Genomic DNA, 21962 nt, shown 5'->3' on the forward strand with positions numbered 1-21962 from the left:
TAAGCGACGGTTTATTTAATCTGTTGCTGTATAGCGACCGTTTTGATAAAACCCGTCGTCTTTAAAATTAAGCAACAGTTGATTGAAAACGGTCGCTAACATAGCGACGGTAGAATACAAGACTGTCGCACATGGGCGACGGTTTGTGGAATTGTCGCAATATTAGCGACGGTGGATGAAAAATCGTCGCTAATAGCGACGATTTTAAAAAAACTGTCGCTATATAGCGACGGTTTAGGAAAAACCGTCGCTACGCCTTCCTTTTTTTGTAGGGCCATTAACTCGTAATCGTGATTACAATGCAATTAGATTAGCATTAATTAATTATAGCGGAAAACTAGTTAAAATTTTCTTTACAATGAGCCCAAAACATATTATTTGAATACTAAAAATAATATTTCATCTCACATCATAAAACATGCCCACACGTAATCAAAACCAACTAAATACAAACAACCACTAAACCTCAACTCAACCATGACTTCCTCCAGAAGTACTATCTCCGGTCTCCTGATAACTCGAAGTACCTGTCATTGTCAACATACAAAGACAACAACAGCCCCCTCTGGAGTGAGCAAAGCTCAGTCTGAAACAACCACAACATATACCACAGATATCTAAACAATGATATATGATATGCAATGCATGTATGTCGTGGAGGTATCAGGTCAAATGTCCAATCCACTAAGCACATGTCAGAATCAAACAAATCGCTATAAAATCAATGCTCGAGCTGGCACACCTGCCTCAATCAGAGATACTCGTATGATAGCGTCGAAAAAGCGCCATCAAATCCCAAATCTCAATCAATCATCGGGGCCACAAATGATTATGCTTTAAGGGTCATATAATACCAAACATAGCATCGTGTTCACAAACCCAAGAATCAAATCAAATCATATCAGGGTATCCAAGGATCATAGCTCAACGTGCATGTCATGTATGCCACATAAAATCAACAAATATGGCATATAGACATGTATTCTCAATCCATTCATTCACACATATCATAATACAGATACCTGTTGTATGTTACCCGGTCGCAACATACCTCAGTTCTTCGTTTCCAGTCCACTGTAGATTTAGATTTCAGTATAAAAATCTATCTACATCAATAGCATATTCATTTCAATCAATAACCTAATTCAAATTCAATAATATAAGTTTCAAATATCTTTTGAAACTTCAAAAATTGATATCAAATTCAAATTGTAGCATAATTCAATTCCGACTTCAAAACTTAGTTTCTTGTCGGTTATTCTACTGCATATATTTATCAGAATTAATAAAACTGACAAATAATTCTCCAATCTCAATCAAACGATTAAAATTCTCTAATTATAATAAATTAGGAATAATTCAAAATAACATCACTATAATATTCTCTACTCCGTTAAAATCATACACTACTCAACAATTTTCAATTTTAGTATGATTTAAAGATTTATCGGATTTATTCCAAAAATCGACGAATTTAAAACATCATCAAAAATATAAAATTTATACCTCAAATCGAAGACCTCATGTCACCGATCCCAGAACTGAAGTCGGTTCGTCGATTAGATAAACCGATAAATCGCACGATCGAAAAGAAAATATCAAAACTCTTAATATTCCCTCGTTCTCTCGACTCACTGCAAGAGTCGAATGAATCAATTCAATTTATTCATATTTATATTTTTTGGTTTGTTTAATAATATTATATTATTTACGAAATTGCCATCATTGCCATCACATAATTACGAAAATGACATCAAATAATTACGAAAATGCCATCACATAATTACGAAAATACCATTGACATTTTAGCATCAGTATATCATTTTGGACCAGTCAAACGATCCAATTTTTCAAAACTCAAAACATGAAACTTCTATATCTTTGAGTTTTCTTCGTTATATCCAAATCTCAAATCATTTAGACTTCATATGAAAAAGATATGTCACTATTTACCATTTTACCCTTAAAATTTATTCATTATTTTTCAACTTATATTTTTCAACTTATTTACCAAAATGCCATCAAAGCTATTTTACAAGTGTTTAGTCTCGGGGTCTCAAATTTTTGTAGTGAACCGCGCTATGAATGACAGTTGTAAGTTTATCCACTCTCAAATCCAAATCACGTTCTAATAACTTCACTACTCTATTCTTCAATTCTAAAGCCATCGATCTTTGTTCCTGAAATAACAATCAATATCTCATCCAATAATCGGACAGCATAAATCTTCAATGGCTTATAAAAAAACATGGTCTGAATCTCTTTCAGCCGATACAAGATCATTTTCCACGAACTTAGGAATCTCTTTATTCGTGTTTAACAGTAATTCTTGAACTTCCTTATCAAACCCATTAAAGTAAACATTGATCAACATCGAACTCAAGGCAGATTCTTGAGGCAGACCCCTGCCTAAACAAAGCCCACCCAATTCAATGTTGACTATCTTACATTCAAACAACCTTTTTATCAAATCTAGAAATGTCTTATCTTCAATTTTCTCACCCAGTAACTCTTTTATTACACATATATCTAAATAGAACATATTTTTAAATGTTAGTTTTCTAAATATATATATATATATATATATATATATATATATATAAAAAACATTCAAAACAACACTCTATTTTCCCACTTTTTCTATTATATTTTTATGGAAAAGAATTTCGACAATGAAAATATAAGCTATAAACTTTACACACATTATTGTAGTTCTTCGCAGTGAAATTTGATGGATCTGACTGCTCTAATGGAAGAGTATTTTTGGGAACTTAAAAGCATGAAATATCACTATATCGGTAACTATATCTTTTTCATTATTTATAATATTATATTATTATTTTATATAATATAACAATTTTCACTCACACCATAAATTCAACATGTGTTTTTCGATTCGATCACCGGTCCGGTTATGAAGGTGATCCGGTTATGAAAACATTGAAGTATAATTTTGTTTCCAACATCAGTCACAGAAAAATTATGTTTCAACGTTTACGGTTGTTCCGATTAAAAAATCACTCAGTTTCCACACAGTTACGAAAATTGTTCATCCCAGATAACTACAGGATAATGTTTCACATCCCCTCCTAAGGTTCTCATTCAAGAAATCTTCGTTATATAAGTATTCTATTCAACGTTTCCTTTCATGTCGCCATTTATACACGGGTCTTGAAGTGGGACTAACCATTTCATCTTCACGCAGTTTGCGTTTCTTAACCCTTTTCTGCACCAATGATGCATTAAAATGATTACCCTACAGCGAAACAAGGAAAAAATGAACCGTATAACGTACTCTCTGAAATATTGATACTTGTAACTCTTTCTGCATAGACATATCCGTGTATATTTTCTCTAGATCTTTTAACCATTTTTTTCTAGCCTCTAGCTCTCGATATGAAGAATCTGTCTTCCTGCATGTTGACCGTGTTTCTATACACGATTAAACCAAACTCCTCAACCACAAGTTCTAGTCTAACTTCCTCGATGTAGAAGAGAAACAAAAGTAATATGAAGGCCTAAAGCCAAGGAGAGACTGAAAAGAAATTTGGAAATCAACCAAAGCAAAACTCATCAAGAGGAAAATGATTTGTGCACGGCGGACAGATAACCAACCATTTGATTCGATAAAGTTATGTTCTACAAGAAACAGAAAAGTCATTTGGAATAAAACTAAATGCCCAAAATCAAAGTAGAAAGATACAACATAGAAAAAGGATTAAATTTTAGGAAAATGCAGCAACGATTGCCAACAAGCAAGACCCTTTAGGTAATATGATAGATAGTAGTTCATGATACAAGAAACGTCAGTTGGGTTTAAATGCTCTAGCACTTGTGCATCAATTCGATTTCTTGAACCAAAGTTCGTCAAGTGGCGAGGATAAATGATGGAGAAAAGTATCATCCCCTAATTCCCATAAAATTTATACAAAGATACAGCACTCACAATGACGGGATAGTATTGATCTCTGGTAAGAAATAGAAACCCAGTAGAAAGTCCAGACAAGACAAAAAGGACACACGGCTATAAATATTTATCATGCACGCATATATGGAATTATAATTAACTCACATAGCATGCGATTGATATTCCCAATTGGTATATATTTGTGACCAACAAATCCAAAAAAGTTTTTGAAGAGAAAACTCGAACAATAGCAGGGAATACCAAAGAAGTAGAAATGGAAATCTAAATTCAATAAGAAAAATAAGATATTATGACAAGGCGCAAAATATCACCATATTCAATCAACAAGTGAGGTATTGATAAATTAAAGGGGGTAAAGTATGGGTGGTGAAGAGACAAATGAAAGAGCTGTGAGGACAGGCAGACTAAAGCAAATTATTTCTGATTGTCAAGGAAAATTTGTAGTCCACTTCGTTTTTGCAATATAGCTTATGAATTGACGGTAATGATATCATTCGGTACTCGGTAGGGATCTTAATTGTGGGGAAGCAAGTAGAAACAGGTTATCAACCTGGCAATCCAATTTCGTAGGAGGCAATTGACTAAAAAAAATAGCTTTCAGTACCTCAAAATAACTTTAGACAAGTCTTTAAAAGCTGATGGGTTCCCTTGTTCTGAAACTTTTTTGCGTACTTCTCTTGCCTCCTCCCTAGAAAGAGAATCAACAGCCAGCCAACATACTTCATGAAACACAAAAATATCTACTAAGCTCAAAATGCTATACTACTGAGCAATATTTGCCCTGCACCATTTTATGCATTAATACTTTGTGTGACAAGTACATTACCACCAAATCACTGTCTTGGATTAAAAAAAAAATCTGTCATTTGCAGGCACACAAGTGTAAACATGGAATTCAAGTGATTCAAACAGAAGTTCCAGAGAAGACAGTCTCATTGCCCCTTGGTCATTGAAATTTTGAAATTGGCCTTCGGATAGTTTTATCTTAATTGCCTAGATTACATATTAGACGTTCTTTCTAAAGCAGAAGGGAATAAAATGACTTTGAAGAAATAAATTATCTGAGCTATCAGAAGCGACCATATCTAATAATGAGAAAAGAATAAACTTTGGTGGTGACATAACTGTTATAACATGAAATTGACTACTCTAAAAAATGGGTATGAAAACTATCAAGAGTCAGCAGAAAAAGGGCTTGATCACTCACCTGTTGCCGGCATAATAAACATGTTTGGATGATGACTAGTTGTCAAGAGAATGCAGCATACCATTAAGTCTTTCAATTTTATGCATCCAAAAATTTAAAATTCAGAATAAAGAACCTGCATGACAGCTATCTCGAGAATCCGAGACCCAAAAAACCCGAAACCCAAAAATAAAACCTTTTTTTCAGTTTGAAGCTTCTGCAAAATATATCCAATGTCTTGGGTCTTCATCAACAGCTAATATTCAAATTACACTCAATAAATATCCTCAAAAGAGAACAGATAACCTCATAAAAATAAAATTTTCCAACTTACTCAGGTTTATGGACTCCGCCAACAGTTTTTGTTTTAACATCTTGAAGTAAAATTCATCTGGGTTCCTCAATGCTGTTTTTTCCTTAAGTTTATGTTATAAACACGGAGAAGCAACTTACCATAAAATAAGAACTCGCCAAATTTCGTTCATAAAATGCTACCAAAACCAACAAGACGCAGGGTAGTAGAAATTACCAGTAAAGTTTGCTCATTCTGGTGATAGGCTCGTGCATGAATGACATAATCTTTATGTTTTTCGAGCAGCCCAAATTTCCTTCTCAAATGCCTGGTACACACAACAATTCATCAATTGAGTGAACAGGAAATATACGTCAAAATATTTCAAAACGGGCAACAAAGAAATTAATGGCCCCAAAAAATAATCACACTTACGGCTGAGCGCGCTCCTTGTATGCTTTTCTTGGAATAGCATTCCTTAAAGATGACATCTTTATGCTAGCAAAAAAAATTCACAGAACTTTAAAATCAATTTACGCACTTCAGAAAGACAAAAACCACTACAGAAAACATAAAGGGCTAACAAAAATCTTGAGTTGAAATAATTTAACCGTGAAATAGCGAAGGTTATCGGTACAGAAAAAACAACGGATTTCTTTCGTATTTACACCAAATTCAAAATAATTATTAAGCACAGAAGACTCGCCTGTGGAAAGCGGTGAAGGCTTAGGGTTTAAAGGAGACACCAATGCAGAGAATCTTGATTTGATGAAAAGTATTTTATATTGTGGCAAAAAATTTATTCTAAATTAACTAAAATTCAATCATGCAAAATGACTTCCGGATTGAGTGAAAAAACTTATGTGAGACGATATCACAAATCATATTTTGTGAGATGGATATCTTATTTTGATCTTCAATGAAAAATATTACTTTTTATGCTAAGAGTATTATTTTTTATTGTTAATATCGGTAGGGTTGACCCGTCTCACAGATAAAGATTCGTGAGACCGTCTCACAAGAGGCCTACTCCTGATTGAGTATACAAATACACACACAACACACAAAATTATGATATCACAGAAATAAAAAAAAAAACAAAATCTTGATATTATATTAAAAAATTTAGAAATAATTTTGATATGATTTTCTTATAATTAACTAGAATAATTACTTAAATATGATATTATTTTATTATTTCAAATTTATGAAATTGTTAGAGATGATATGTAGTGCCCAAATTCAGTACACGTATAACCCATGCATTTATTTAATTATTGAAGCACGCATTTAATTTTAAAGCGAGTCCTAGTAGTGCATGATTTATGAAAATGCATTATTTTAAATTATTCATGTTTATGTGATGCACGTTAAAATATTTTTTTCGAGTTTAATATTTCAGGCGATTATTCGAGGCGGGATCGAGGAAAAGACCGGTGACGATTTTGGCAATTTAGAATGTGGTATTTTGTTTTTAAGATTTAGGATGGGGTATTTTAAATAAATTATAGAGTTTTAGAATTTTAAAGTCTTATTTATGTATTGAGTGATTTAAGAGTTTAAAACTTTTAAAATGGTGTGTAATTATTTTAATTGTAGAGTTTGATTAAATTAGTGTGAGTTACCCTTTAATTAGTATTTTTAATGAATTAATTTAGCACTAATTTCTCCTAATTAAAAAAAAACACACACGTTTTCTACCTCACACACACTTACATACTTTTACACACACCTGTACACGACTAAACACACACACTCACTTCACGTTTCAGATTTTTATTATTTTGAAAGAGAGAAAAACTAGGGTTCTCCTTCCCAGCAGCAGCCGCTCCATCCCCGTCACCATTCCATCAATTTTCAAGAGTTTTTATCGCAAGATTTTAGCGCCACGTTCGTCTCGGATCGAGCCTCCCACCGTCTCCGCTTCGGTATCGTCGTATCGATATTTTTAAATATCAAAAGGCACGTATATTCTGTTCTTGATGCATCGATCATGTCATATTATGCGTGCGTTGTTATTTATGCGTAAAACCGTGTGTATGTTGTGTAGAAATTTGAGCAATCATGTTTAAATCTCTTTTGAAACCCTTTTTAGATCTGAAAATCACGTTTTTATTGTTCTGGTTGAAACTGAGAATTTTCAGTCGAGATTTTGTAAGGACCGTGTATCGAATTAATCGTAAATCCTATGTGATTATCGATAATGTATGAAATTATCATGTGAATATATATTTGATGTATATCATGATAATGAATTGATGAAAATAAATATTGAATATGATTTGATGTTGTAAGAACTCAATTGGATATGCCGGACGCCAAATTAGTACAAACATAAATAATTGTACAGAACATGTGGCGCCCGAGCGGTAGAAAATGACCGCCCGAGCGCCAGAGTATGTGAAATTTATGTTCGGGCAGAACATGTCGCGTCCGAGCGGTAACTTTTGACCGCCCGAGCGCGGTACAAACAAAGTTCGGGGGCAGAGTATCTCGTGCTCGGGCACGAGAATTCTACCGCCCGAGCGTCGAAACGGTGAGGATAAAGATCAGATTTTCTTCTTTCTTCTTTCATTTTACCGATAGTAACTTTCGAGAAAGTTGAAAGAATTCAATTTTCTTTCGTCCGAATCGACTTCGAAACACTGTCTAAACGCGAAACAAATTATATATTTGTGATCTTCGCGTCGAGGGCTTCTGACTGAGGTAATTTTCTTCTGGTTTCGGCAGCTTTAAATATCAAAGTGCTGGAATAGCATGTAGTTGAAGTTAAATTTCTGATATGTAGTAGAATAACCGACAAGAAACTCATATTCGAAGTCGGAATTGAATTATGATATGATTTAATTTTTGAAGTTTCAAATGATATTTGAAACTCATATTAATGAATTTGGAATATGTTATTGATTGAAATGAATATGTAATTGATGTAGATAAAGTGTTATACCAATATCTTCCAGCTACATCAATTGGAACGAAGAATTGAGGTATGTTGCGACCGGATAACATACGACAGGTATCTGTATTATATGATATATGTCGGCTTGATTTGATTGATTGGGATGAGATTATGGGTCTATATGCCTTATTTGTTGATTGATGTGGCATACATGACATTGAGATTTGAATATCGATGTATAAAATAAATGTTTTGTTAACACACATCATTTTATGCATACATCGATACATGACATGCACGTTGAGCTATGATCCTTGGATACTCTGATATGATTTGATTGGATTCTGGGGTTTGTGAACACAATCGCTATGCCGGTATTATATGACCCGTAAAACATAGACAATTGTGGCCCCATATGATTGGATATGAGATGTGAGATTTGATGACGCTTTGCCGACGCTATCATACTTGTATCCCATATTGGCCGGTGTGCCAGCTCGAGCATTGATTTGATAGCGATTTGATTGATTCTGACAGGTGCTCAGTGGATGGGCATTTGACCCGATACCTCCACGACATACATGCATTGCATACCATATATCATTATTTAGATATCTGTGGTATATATGATTGGTTGTTCCATACGGAGCTTTGCTCACCCCCAAGGGGGGCTGTTGTTGTCTTGTGTGTGGACGATGGCAGGTACTCCAGGATATCAGGAGACCGGGGAAGGTACTTCTGGAGGTAGCCACAACCTGGGTTGAGGTTTATGTTTATGTCTTACAAATGCTCCTGCTATCTTCATGGATTTAATGAATCATGTCTTCCGAGATTATCTAGACCGATTCGTTATTGCTTTTATTGATGATATTCTTGTGTATTCGAAATCGAAGAAGGGGCATGCTGAACATCTAAGACTAGTACTTCAAACTCTTCGTACTAGTCATTTGTATGCCAAATTGTCTAAATGTGAATTCTGGATGGACAAAGTGGTATTTCTGGGCCACGTCATTTCGAGACATGGCATATCTGTTGATCCTGCGAAGGTCGAAGCGGTATTAAATTGGCCGAGACCTACGAATGTTCCTGATATCCGTAGCTTCATGGGTTTAGCTGGTTATTATCGTCATTTTATCGAAGGATTTTCGAAGATAGCTAAACCTATTACTCAACTGACACAGAAGAATCAGCGATTCATTTGGTCAGATGAATGTGAAGCTAGTTTTCTTGAATTGAAGACGAGATTGACCACAACACCTGTGCTTACTATCCCCTCAGGTACCGGAGGATTTGTGGTATGTACAAATGCGTCTGGTAAAGGTTTGAGCTGTGTTCTGATGCAACATGGCAAGGTGGTTGCTTATGCGTCTCGTCAATTGAAATCTCATGAAACACGTTATCCTGTTCATGATCTCGAATTGGCCGCCATTGTGTTTGCTCTGAAGATTTAGCGCCATTACTTGTACAGAGAAAAGTTTGTTATTTATTCGGACCATAAAAGTCTGAAATATCTCTTTTCTCAATCTGATTTGAATATGAGGCAACGCAGGTGGATGGATCTCCTGAAAGATTTTGATTGTGAGATTCAATATCACCCTGGATCGGTGAATGTTACTGCGGATGCCCTGAGTCGTAAAGTGCATGATTCTGTTTTAGCCTCTGTCAATGTCGCCAAGGTACATGAGGATATATGTACTTCTGGTTGGACTTTTCACTCGAATTGGAATTTTGTCACTGTCTCAGCATTGCAAATTGAGCCGAACTTGATATCGAAAATACGAAAGGCCCAACGAAGCAATGCTCAGATCCAGAAGTCGAAAGAACTTGTATCTGCAGGACATCAGTCTGGATTTCAGATTATGTCTGATAGTTCTTTACGACTTAATGGTCGGCTGGTAGTTCCTGACGACTCTGATTTGAAATATGCCCTTCTTCGAGAAGCACATTGTAGCAAATACAGTATTCACCCTGGAGGTCGAAAGATGTACTTGACATTGAGACCTCAATTCTGGTGGAAACGTATGAAGAAGGACATTGCTGAGTTTATTTCAAAATGTCTTGTCTGCCAGCAAGTGAAAGCCGAGAGAATGAAACCTGGAGGATTACTCCATAGTCTTGAAATTCCGAAATGGAATTTGGAACATATTGCTATGGATTTTGTGACTCATTTACCTCGTTCACCCAAGGGCTGTGATGCTATTTGGGTTATTATTGATCGGCTTTCGAAATCTGCACATTTCATTCCGTATGAGCGGACTTATCCTTATAAGAGAATGACCCATTTATACAACGAGAATATTATGAAACTGCACATTGTGCCAGTCTCAATTGTATCTGATCGTGATCCCAGGTTTGCTTCTAAATTCTGGGGTAGTTTTCAGGAAGCAATGGGTACGCATTTGGCTATGAGTACTGCTTATCATCCTCAAAGTGATGGCCAAACCGAGTGTACGATTCAAACGTTAGAGGATATATTGCGTGCGATTGTGATGGATTTCAGAATGGGATGGCAAGATACCTTACTATTGGTTGAATTTTCTTATAATAATTGTAGAACCCGTAACTTAGACTACGTATAAACCGTGCATAATTCTAGTATTTAAATTAAAATGATTTTTTATTGCATGAGTTTCTAAATTTAATTATTTTACATAGTAGTTTAATTTTTAGCATTTCAGTTATTTCGGTGAGGCCGAACTGGAGTTGGAGTTTAGAGATAAAATTTATGATTTCAGAAATATTTCCAGGATTTATTTTAGCTAGTAAGTAAGTTCATTTAAGTTAAAAAGGAGGTTTGAGGATTTAATTTAATTACTTGAGGTGATTAAGAAATAAGTTCACTTAAGTTCCAATAATTAAGGGGTTTAATTCACTAAATTAATTAAAGGATTGGTGAGGCTTTTAAGGTTTAATAATTTAGTAAATAATCAACATTTCCCTTCAATTTATTTTGAAAATTTCGGCCCCTTAGTTGCTAGACTATTTCTTGCCAACTCATCACCTTCAACCCTTTGTATTTAATTAAGTAGGATAATCCTTCAATTTCAAGCACCATTTAATTAACTTATTAGCATTATCCTAACCTAGTCTAAGCATAAAAAAAATCGGCCACCCCATCCACAAGCACCCCAAGAAGATTTGATATCAAACAACTTTTCAAATTTCAAAGAAAGGTAGACTTGGTATCCCTTTATTAGTGGATCTCTCCTCACTCTCTTATCAACCATTTCTCCTCTCCCTCACCACCGAAATCAGTAGAAATTCAGTAGTGTTAAACAAAAAAATAAAATCGAGAGATTTAGTGAGAAAGAAGAGAGAAAAGATAAGGAAAGAAGCGCTCCACTCCTCCGCGCCGTATCGTCTCTTCTTTTCGTTTTTTTCTTTCAAACGAAAATCCAGGCATGTCTTTATTTCTTTCAAACCTCAATCAAGTCCTATTATAATTATTTTTCATTCCATGATCATCACTGTTATGTTAAAACCGAAATATACCAGCAAATTTCAGAAACTTACACATGCAGAATTTTTCGATTTTTCAAGATGCATTTCACGGTTTGCCTTGTGTTGTGAGTTTCAGGTATTGGTTCGATTCCAGGCTCCCAAGGCGACATCTATACATGTAATAGGATGCATTAGGACCACATTTTTCCATTGGTTTAACCCCATGATCGCTGGAAAGCAAGAAAATGACAGCAACTTTCCCTTTGTGTCCATTCATGTTCGAAAATCTGATGTGCTGTCAAAGGGTTATGAATCGGATCATGGCTGCTACAAAGCCTAAAGCCATGGTTATATCACTCCCCTAGCATGTCTAAGACGTTACAATGTCGCCCTTTTGGTGGCTTGGTCCATGGTGCATCATTTTTTTAAATCAAATGCAAGAACAGCCCCTCCCCTCTCGGCCCCTTCGATTTTTGATAGCATGTGTTGTTTCAATTTTGTGGAATGGTGTGGATCTTGGTTGGCCTATGGCCCTTATCCACGGTTCATACAATGCCTCTATATGTCTAGATCGTGCCATGGTCAATCAAATGGCCATTGAAACGACACGAGACAACAATCAAAGCAAAACACTACCCTCGCATGTAGGAGTGCTCTCGGGTGAATCACTTCGAGTGGTTGCTGGAATAATTCGAATTGTGTCTGGTCTAGGGCCCTTAGCCATGGTTCAAATCATTCCTTGGGATGTTGGTAAGAGTATCTGGTCGGTGGTTCACGCTCCAATGGCCGGTAGTCTCGAAAACAACACAAGACATGCAATTGCGCAGCTGCTGGAATTTGACAGCAACTTGCTGTGTCGGTTCAGAGGCGTCGTTCGAGTTCTCGGTTGGCTTTTATCCTATGGCCTTGGACTGGACAGTGCCTCATTGAGTTGGGAAGGTCATGTTTTTGACCGTTTGTCATTCGGATCATTTTTGAGGTCGTACGAGAATTTACGGTGCGATGTGCCAAATTGACTCTCGAAAGAGCGTTTCTTGTTTTGGCCTCCATTCACCTAGATTTCGACTCGCATCATCTTAGGAGCATTAATTCATCATTTTAAGCGTATTTTAATCATGACTAAATGACGTTTCAGTGTTGGCTCAGGTTGGTTCGGAGTCATGATTAAATACGAAGTCGGTAGGCGTAATGGTCACATTTTAGAATGTTATTGCATAGTTTGGTCCCATAAATCTATTTCTTATTTTTCATGACATATTTAGGTTGCAGCGAGCCTGGGAGCGATCCAATCCAGACGGAAATTTTTTTACAGGATATTTAATCGTACCGTTTAATTATATTACGTGCATAAATGTAAAATGTTCATTTTTAAGATTATGCGATATTGCTTGTGGCCAATACACTATCATGGGATTATTGCTAAATCCGGTCGCCAGTTACCGGTCCGGTCGTCAGTTACCGGTCAGTTGAGTTTGTTTCACCCAGTATACTGTGGCTACAGTCTGATCAGATGTTTACTATTTTATCCGGTCGCCAGTTACCGTTCATGGGAGCATTTTATTATCCGGTCACCAGTTCCCGGTCAGTTTTAGTGCAGGGGCCACTTGCGTATACCATAATCTCACTAGTAAAATTATTACAGGCTATTTCAGTGCAAGGCTCGAAGGAGCAAACATTTTTACCATGATATTTTCAGTTCAGTGATGCACGTATTATAATTAGTCATGACACGACACTTTTACGATATGCCTCATGACATGATATTTTTATCCCATGCAAAACTATATTTATTTTTTATCTACGATATATGCATGTTGAGTCTTTAGACTCAATAGATTTGATTGTTGTAGGTTCTGATGATGCCGGGGCCGATGGCGGGGACCAGTGAGCAGGCTCGAGTCGGCGGTAGTAGGACCCGAGGACCTCAGTTCAGCTTTTATTTTTAATTGATGGCTCAAACATTTTAATTATTGTTGGAAAAACTTTTTACTGTTATTTCAAAAATGTTAATTTCTTCCGCTGCCATGTTGAACATCAAACTTTATTTACAAGTTCGTTTATGAAGAAGGCAATTTTAATTATTTTAAAAGAAAAATTTTAAATTTTCCGCAAATTTTTCAAGTAAGGATTTTTAGGCCTTTATAATAATAGCTTTCAGACGAGTATCGGTATGGCACCGTTTGAAGCTCTATATGGGAGACGATGTAGATCACCATTATTCTGGGATGAGATTGGTGAGAGACAATTGACTGGACCTGAAATGATACAGGAAATGAACGATAAGGTTCAGTTAATTCAGCAGCGGATGAAAGCTGCTCAGGATCGTCAAACAAGTTATGCGAATAAACGAAGACGACCCCTGGAATTCCAGAAAGGTGACAGAGTGTTTTTGAAAATATCTCCCTTTAGAGGTACTGTTCGATTTGGCATGCGAGGGAAATTATCTCCTCGATATGTTGGTCCATATGAGATCCTTGATCGAGTTGGTGATCTTGCCTATCGATTGGCATTGCCACCAGCTTTATCTGCTATTCATGATGTGTTTCATGTTTCTATGTTGAGGAAATATGAACCAGATCCATCACATGTACTTGCACCTGATGAGGTTGAACTAGATCCTTCTCTTTCCTATGTTGAACAACCTGTTCGGATTATGGATCGAAAGGAAAAGATATTGAGAAACAAATCGATTCCTCTAGTACGAGTGCAATGGACACGACATGGTGTTGAAGAATCAACGTGGGAGTTGGAAAGCAAAATGCGAGATTCGTACCCGCATTTATTTGATGCTAGTCCATCTGTTCCATTGTATTCGATGTATTCTGATCCTTATTTTGATTTTAGTTTTTATATGTACTATAACAGGTGACATATGTATGTTTACCAATGTTATGTATATAGAGATGTCTGAGATTTCGAGGACGAAATCTTTCAAGAGGGGGAGAAATGTAAGGACCGTGTATGGAATTAATCGTAAATCCTATGTGATTATCGATAATGTATGAAATTATCATGTGAATATATATTTGATGTATATCATGATAATGAATTGATGAAAATAAATATTGAATATGATTTGACGTTGTAAGAACTCGATTGGATAGGCCGGACGCCAAATTAGTACAAACATAAATAATTGTACAGAACATGTGGCGCCCAGGCGGTAGAAAATGACCGCCCGAGCGCCAGAGTATGTGACCTTTATGTTCGGGCAGAACATGCCGCGACCGAGCGGTAACTTTTGACCGCCCGAGCGCGGTACAAACAAAGTTCGGGGGCAGAGTATCTCGCGCTCGGCGCGAGAATTCTACCGCCCGAGCGCCGAAACGGTGAGGATAAAGATCAAATTTTCTTCTTTCTTCTTTCATTTTACCGATAGTAACTTTCGAGAAAGTTGAAAGAATTCGATTTTCTTTCGTCCGAATCGACTTCGAAACGCTGTCTAAACGCGAAACAAATTATATATTTGTGATCTTCGCGTCGAGGTCTTCTGACTGAGGTAATTTTATTCTGGTTTCAGCAGCTTTAAATATCAAAGTGCTGGAATAGCATGTAGTTGAAGTTAAATTTCTGATATGTAGTAGAATAACCGAAAATAAACTCATATTCGAAGTCGAAATTGAATTATGATATGATTTTGAATTGATATGAATTTTTGAAGTTTCAAATGATATTTGAAACTCATATTAATGATTTTGGAATATGTTATTGATTGAAATGAGTATGTAATTGGTGTAGATAAAGTGTTATACCAATATCTTCTAGCTACATCAATTGGAACGAAGAATTGAGGTATGTTGCGACCGAGTAACATACGACAGGTATATGTTTTAGATGATATATGTCGGCTTGATTTGATTTATTGGGATGAGATTATGTGTCTATATGCCTTATTTGTTGATTGATGTGGCATACATGACATTCAGATTTGAATATCGATGTATAAAATAAATGTTTTGTTAACACACATCATTTTATGCATACATCGATACATGACATGCACGTTGAGCTATGATCCTTGGATACCCTGATATGATTTGATTGGATTCCGGGGTTTGTGAACACAATCGCTATGCCTGTATTATATGACCCGTAAAACATAGACAATTGTAGCCCCATATGATTGGATATGAGATATGGGATTTGATGGCGCTTTGCCGATGCTATCATACGTGTATCCCATATTGGCCGGTGTGCCAGCTCGAGCATTGATTTGATAGTGATTTGATTGATTCTGACAGGTGCTCAGTGGATGGGCATTTGACCCGACACCTCCACGACATACATGCATTGCATACCATATATCATTATTTAGATATCTGTGGTATATATGATTGGTTGTTTCATACGGAGCTTTGCTCACCCCCAAGGGGGGCTGTTGTTGTCTTGTGTGTGGACGATGGCAGGTACTCCAGGATATCAGGAGACCGGAGAAGGTACTTCTGGAAGGAGCCACAGCCTAGGTTGAGGTTTATGTTTATGTCTTGTTCCCAGTATATATGTATATGTATCTATATACTGGGGCATGTCCCGAGAATATGAGTTGTTTGTACGTGATTGGTTTTGATTACGTGTGGGCGTGTTTTATGATATGAAATTAAATACTATTTTTAGTATTATAATTCTAGAAGAAATGTTTTGGGCTCATTGTAAAGAAAATTTAAACTCGTTTTTCCGTTGTGATTAATTAACCCTAATCAAATTGTATTGTAATAACGATTAGGAGCTAAGGGCCCCACAGATTTTGAGAAAACTTTCAACTAGAAAATTGTAGAAATTTTCGATGCCTTCGATTTGATATAAAATTCGAGATTTTTGTATGAAAATTGAGTGAGTTATGACGTTTTTCGTGGGGCTGCTCAAACTGCGACTTTTATGAGAATTTGTGTTCTTGAAGTTTATTTGTTGCAGGCTTCGTTGGGGATCGACGGGTGATCGTTGCTGCGTCTAGGTATGTTTAGCATGAGGTTAAGTTGTATATTGATGGGTCGTTTCATTTTGTTAGACATTTGGGAGAACGAGTAGCCGTGTAAACTATTTTCTGTCAAAAGTGTTGTTTATAGATTATTGAATTACTTCGGGATATGTGGTTGTTTTGGGGACAATCGTATAGGCTCGAGTCATTGTTGTGGTATCCTAAGATGGTCTCGTGGTGTCGATTCATGGTCCGTACAATCGAGTCTAGACTGTTAAGAAAAAACCTGTACAGAATTTACGCAGGTTGACTTGTCCCGTAGGTACACGGACCCACGCACGGACCCTAACACGGGGTCCGTGCCTTTGTTACCTCCGTAGTGTCAAGAAACCGAGAGTACACGGACCCTTACCCGGACCTCGACACGGGGTCCGTGCCTTTGTTCTTCCGGAGTGCCTTTTTCCAGAGTCTACACGGACCCATACACGGACCTAAGCACGGGGTCCGTGTATCCTCTTTTCTGCACACACATTTTACAGTACCTACACGGACCTGGAGCCGGACCTGGGCACGGGGTCCGTGTCTTGCATATTTTGGGGAAAATATTTTAGCATGCTTTGAGGTTTGATGTCATGGTTTAGTGCAAGGATTATCAAAGTCGTGTCATGGGGAATTTTAGAATGTCCTAAGTAATGATTGAACTCGAGAGTAAGTATGATTTCTACGTTAAGTTATGCGAGTTAAGTATGCAAATTCATGTTAGTATGTGCAGCAACGGCCCCAGTCGAAGTCCAACGAATCCCTCAACGCCAAGTAAGTATGTTGACGTGCAAAAAGAAAATATTTTAAGTTTTTGAGGTATGATAAATGTCTTGTGACCAAATTATGTTTAGGATTGGAAAGCGTTAAATTATGAACGGGGACCAATCCGCCCGTTAAATTATGATCGAGTTAGATCGAGGTTGGAAAGCGTTAAATTATGAACGGGGACCAACCAGCCCGTTAAATTATCAACGGGAATCTCATGTATGTGGCAGTGGATACGTCCCTGTCAGCCCAGTACTGTGGTGTGTCTGATCAGGCGTTCATTATGTATGGGTCACTTGTTTTGAAACATGCCTCTATGAAAAATGATGAAGTTATGTATGTTCAAGTATGCAGTATATTTATGAAAGTTTATGTTGATGGCACATCTAGTTATGTACGTACGTATGTTCAAGTTTATTATGCAAGTTCAAGTTTCAAGTTACGTATGTCCTATTTTAAAGTTGCATGCGATTTTATTACGTAGTACTCGTTGTTCCAGTTTATACGTGTTGAGTCTTTAGACTCACTAGGCTTGATCGATGTAGGTGATTATGTTGATGAGGAGACAGGAGGTGGTGACCAAGGGGCAGGCTTGGACTGAGCGGGAGGCTAAACCCGAGGACCGCCATGTTTATGTTTTTTTTTTATGCAAATGTTAATTTACTATGATTTCATGTTTTGAGGGAAACACTTTGAGCAAACCTTTGTGAGCAAATTTTATTGTAGTTATTTTGAACAACCATGTCTTATGGGGGACTTGGTTGAGATATTTTATGGTAAACTTTGAAGGTTATTTTATGTTTAAGAAAATTTTAAATTTTTCCGCAAATTTTGAGTATGAAAAGTACGGTACATTACAGTTGGTATCAGAGCCGTGTTCTTGTAAAGGGTTACGCCTACCGCCAGTCGCAAGATGCTCACGAAGTCACACCTCAAGTCTGTAAGTTTAAAAGTTTTGAATTATGTTATTTAGTAAGCATCAAATCATGTTTCAGCATGCTTACATGTAAAGTTCAAAGTACGTGCATCTTATGTTTTTGTATTACATTCATGCATGTTGGGTTTACGTGTTGGGTAATTTACTGGAACAGTATGCCTCCTAGACGTGTTATTAATCGGGAAGCCAGGGAGGAGGACAGAGAGCCTCGAGTTGAGGAGAGGGCTAATTCTCCACCACCACCTCATGATATGCAGGCGCAGATGCTTGCGGGTATGACGCAGTTCTTCGCACAACTTGCGGGGAACCAGGCTACAACAGTAGGTGCAGGGGCGAGGCCCCAACCAGAGGCAGTGTATGAACGGTTTACGAGGATGAGCCCAAGGAGTTTGCGGGTACCACTGACCCGATGGTAGCCGAGGGATGGATAAAGTCCATCGAGGTAATTTTCGACTTTATGGAACTGACTGATGCAGATAGAGTCAGGTGCGCCACGTTCCTTCTGACAGGGGACGCTAGACTTAGGGATGTTAATGAACCAAACCGTTTGCGAGCTATTCGAAGATCGGCTCGATAAAAAGCTCGTTTGAGTTTGTTTGTTAATCATATCAAACCAAGCTCAAGCTCGATTTTGAGCTCGAAAATTTAATCAAACCAAGCTCAAGCCTAAGGATATTCGGCTCGTGAGCCTGCAAACATGTTTGATAATAGGCTCGCGAGCTCGAGCTCGAGCTTGGCTCGTTTAGGTGGCTCGCAAATATGATTTTGGAATGTTCAATAATATACTGATTTATGTTTTCTTTAGCTCTTATTTGTGTCGTTTTTGTTATTTATGAATGAATTTACATTTTTATGTCTGATTTAAAATTATTTTATAGATATTTTTAATTTTTAACAAGCTCGATTCAAACTCGAACTCGAGCTCAATTCTATGCTTATCGAGCTCGAAAACGAGACGAGCTCAAGCCAGGCTTGTTAAACATGCTAAACGAGCTATTAATGAATCAAGCTCGAGCCTGGCTTGATTAACATGCTAAACGAGCTTTTAACGAGCCGAGCTCGAGCTTTTCTCGAGCTCAGTAATTTCAATACAAACCAAGCTCGAGCCTGATAATAGAAGCTCGAATCGAGCTCGAGCTCGAGCCTCAAACAGTCTTAAACAAACCAAGCTCAAGCCTCATACTGTTTGGTTTGGTTTGAATCGTTTACATCCCTAGCTAGACTATGGTGGGAGAGCGCATCAGTGGCAGTTAACTTACAGGTGTTGCCATGGAATGGTTCCAAGGAGGTCTTTTACTCCAAGTACTTCATTGAAGAAGTACGTTCCCGTCTGAACAGAGCGTTTATGATGTTGCGTCAAGGAGACAGCAGCCTGGCAGACTTCGTCAGGAAGTTTGAGAGGGGGTGTTACTTTGTACCCCTGATTTCAAACGATGCCCAGGAAAAGCTGAGGCATTTTATGGATGGTTTGCGACCGATCTTGCGCCGTTATGTGAGGGTAGCTGGCCCTACTACATATGCAATTGCCGTTTCTAGGGCTTTGGCGGCAGAGCAAGACCAGCAGGATATCGAGGCGGACAGGTTGGGCAAGAGGCCCTACCAGGCACCACCGCAGCTGCAGCATCAGCATCAGTGACCGCATCACAAGAGGCTGTTTCAGGGACCACAGGGAAGAAACCATATCCGGGACCGCCAAAGGGCAATGGTCCAATCCAGCAGCATGGGGTACCTCAGAAGCCCGTTATTTTCTCAGTGTGTCCTAAGTGCAACCGCCAGCACCCAGGACAATACTTATATGGATCAGGCAAGTGCTTCAAGTGTGGAGCTAGTGACCACATGCTAAAGCAGTGCCCATAGTGGCATCATCCGACTCAGGGCAGAGTATTCGCCATGCATGCGCAGGAGGCGAATCCAGACACGACCTTACTTGTAAAGGCCCGAAAATTGTTGCTTGAAAATTTGCGGAAAAATTAAAAATTTTCTTTTTAAATAACTAAAAGGCCTCAATCATAATAAATTGATAAATAAAGTTTAATGTTCAAAATGGCAGCGGAAGAATTTAATGTTTGCAAAGTATCAATTTATAATAATTCATCAACAGATAAAAATTGAGTTCGGAAAATAATAAATGCTAAAAAAAATGAGGTCCTCGGGCTCCACTACTGCCGACCCAAGCTAGCTCACTGGTCCCCGTCCTTGGTCCCGACCTCATCAGTACCTGCATCAATCAAGTCTAGTGAGTCTAAAGACTCAGCATGCATATATCGTATATAACGAGTAAATAAATAAATAGTAAAATTTTGCATGGGGTAAGATGTCGTATCAGGAGTCATAAAGTGAAAATACTTCACCATACACAATTATAATACGTCCATAACTAAACTGAACATCGTATTAAAAATGGTTGCTCCATCGAGCCCTGTCATAAATATCAAGTAACAATTTTCTGGTGAGATTATGGTATCCGCAAGTGGCCACTGCACTAATATAAACTGCAAAATAACCGGTGACTGGCGACCGGATTTAAATATGCTCGTCTGATCAGACAAAATGCCACAGTATACTGGGTGGTACAAACTGAAACTGACCGGTAACTGGCGACCGGATTAACAAAGTCTCCCATGATAGTGCTACGGCCACAAGCAATATCGCATAAATCTCAAAAATGAACATTTTAAATTTCTATGCACGTAATATAATTAAATGGCATCATCAAATCTGAAAAATTTCAATCTCCTGTATTAAAATCATTTACTTGCGATAATTTTAAAAAAATATCTATCTGACTTGATTGAAGAGTCAAATGAGATATAAACATGCCTTGGTTTGTTTTGACAGAAAACAAACGAAACAACGACGCGGCGCGGCGGAGACGGAGTGATCTTCACTTTCTCACTTAATTCCTTTAAATTAAGCATGCACCATAATTATTATAATAGCGAAAAAAAATCATAAACGTGATGCATGAACATTTAAAATTTCATTAATTAAATTCTATCATTCATTGATTATGCATAAAATGCGTAAAAATCATGCATCACAAATTAATAAAATAATCGTGCATATAATTCTTTAAAATAATTAAATAAGATGCCAAAGAATTTCATGACTTGCATGCATGCCAATTACTAAAAATTATATTTACTAACATGCTAAATTACCCTTCTAAAATAAAATAAAATTAAATCTTTATTAACTTATCTCCATACTCAATCTCCAGTCCGGCCTCACTTAAATATCTGAAAAGACAGCAATTAAACCACTACATAAAATAATTAAATCTCAAGAAAGCATTTAAATACCCATGCAATAAAATCATTTTAATTTAAAGTACTAGAATTATGCATGACTTATACGTAGTCTAGTTACGGGTTCTACAACTCTTCCCCCCTTAAAAGAAATTTCGTCCTCGAAATTAGAACTCACCGAATAGCTCTGGGTAGCGACTCCTCATCTCTAGCTCAGACTCCCAAGTAGCTTCCTCCTCTGAATGGTTGAGCCATTTGACTTTGACTCGCTGTACCACTTTGTACCGAAGCTTCTTCTCCTGTTTATCT

At 37.3% G+C, this 21962-nt stretch overlaps 1 pseudogene; it reads right to left on the reverse strand.

The window, feature by feature from the left end:
- Positions 1 to 3133: 3133 nt before the first annotated feature.
- LOC140820695 (probable U3 small nucleolar RNA-associated protein 11) lies at positions 3134 to 5897 on the reverse strand (annotated as a pseudogene).
- Between the last annotated feature and the right edge of the window lie 16065 nt (positions 5898 to 21962).

The sequence above is a fragment of the Primulina eburnea genome, unplaced genomic scaffold, assembly GCF_022965805.1.
Source record: "Primulina eburnea isolate SZY01 unplaced genomic scaffold, ASM2296580v1 ctg1360_ERROPOS210268, whole genome shotgun sequence".
Lineage (NCBI taxonomy): Eukaryota > Viridiplantae > Streptophyta > Magnoliopsida > Lamiales > Gesneriaceae > Primulina > Primulina eburnea.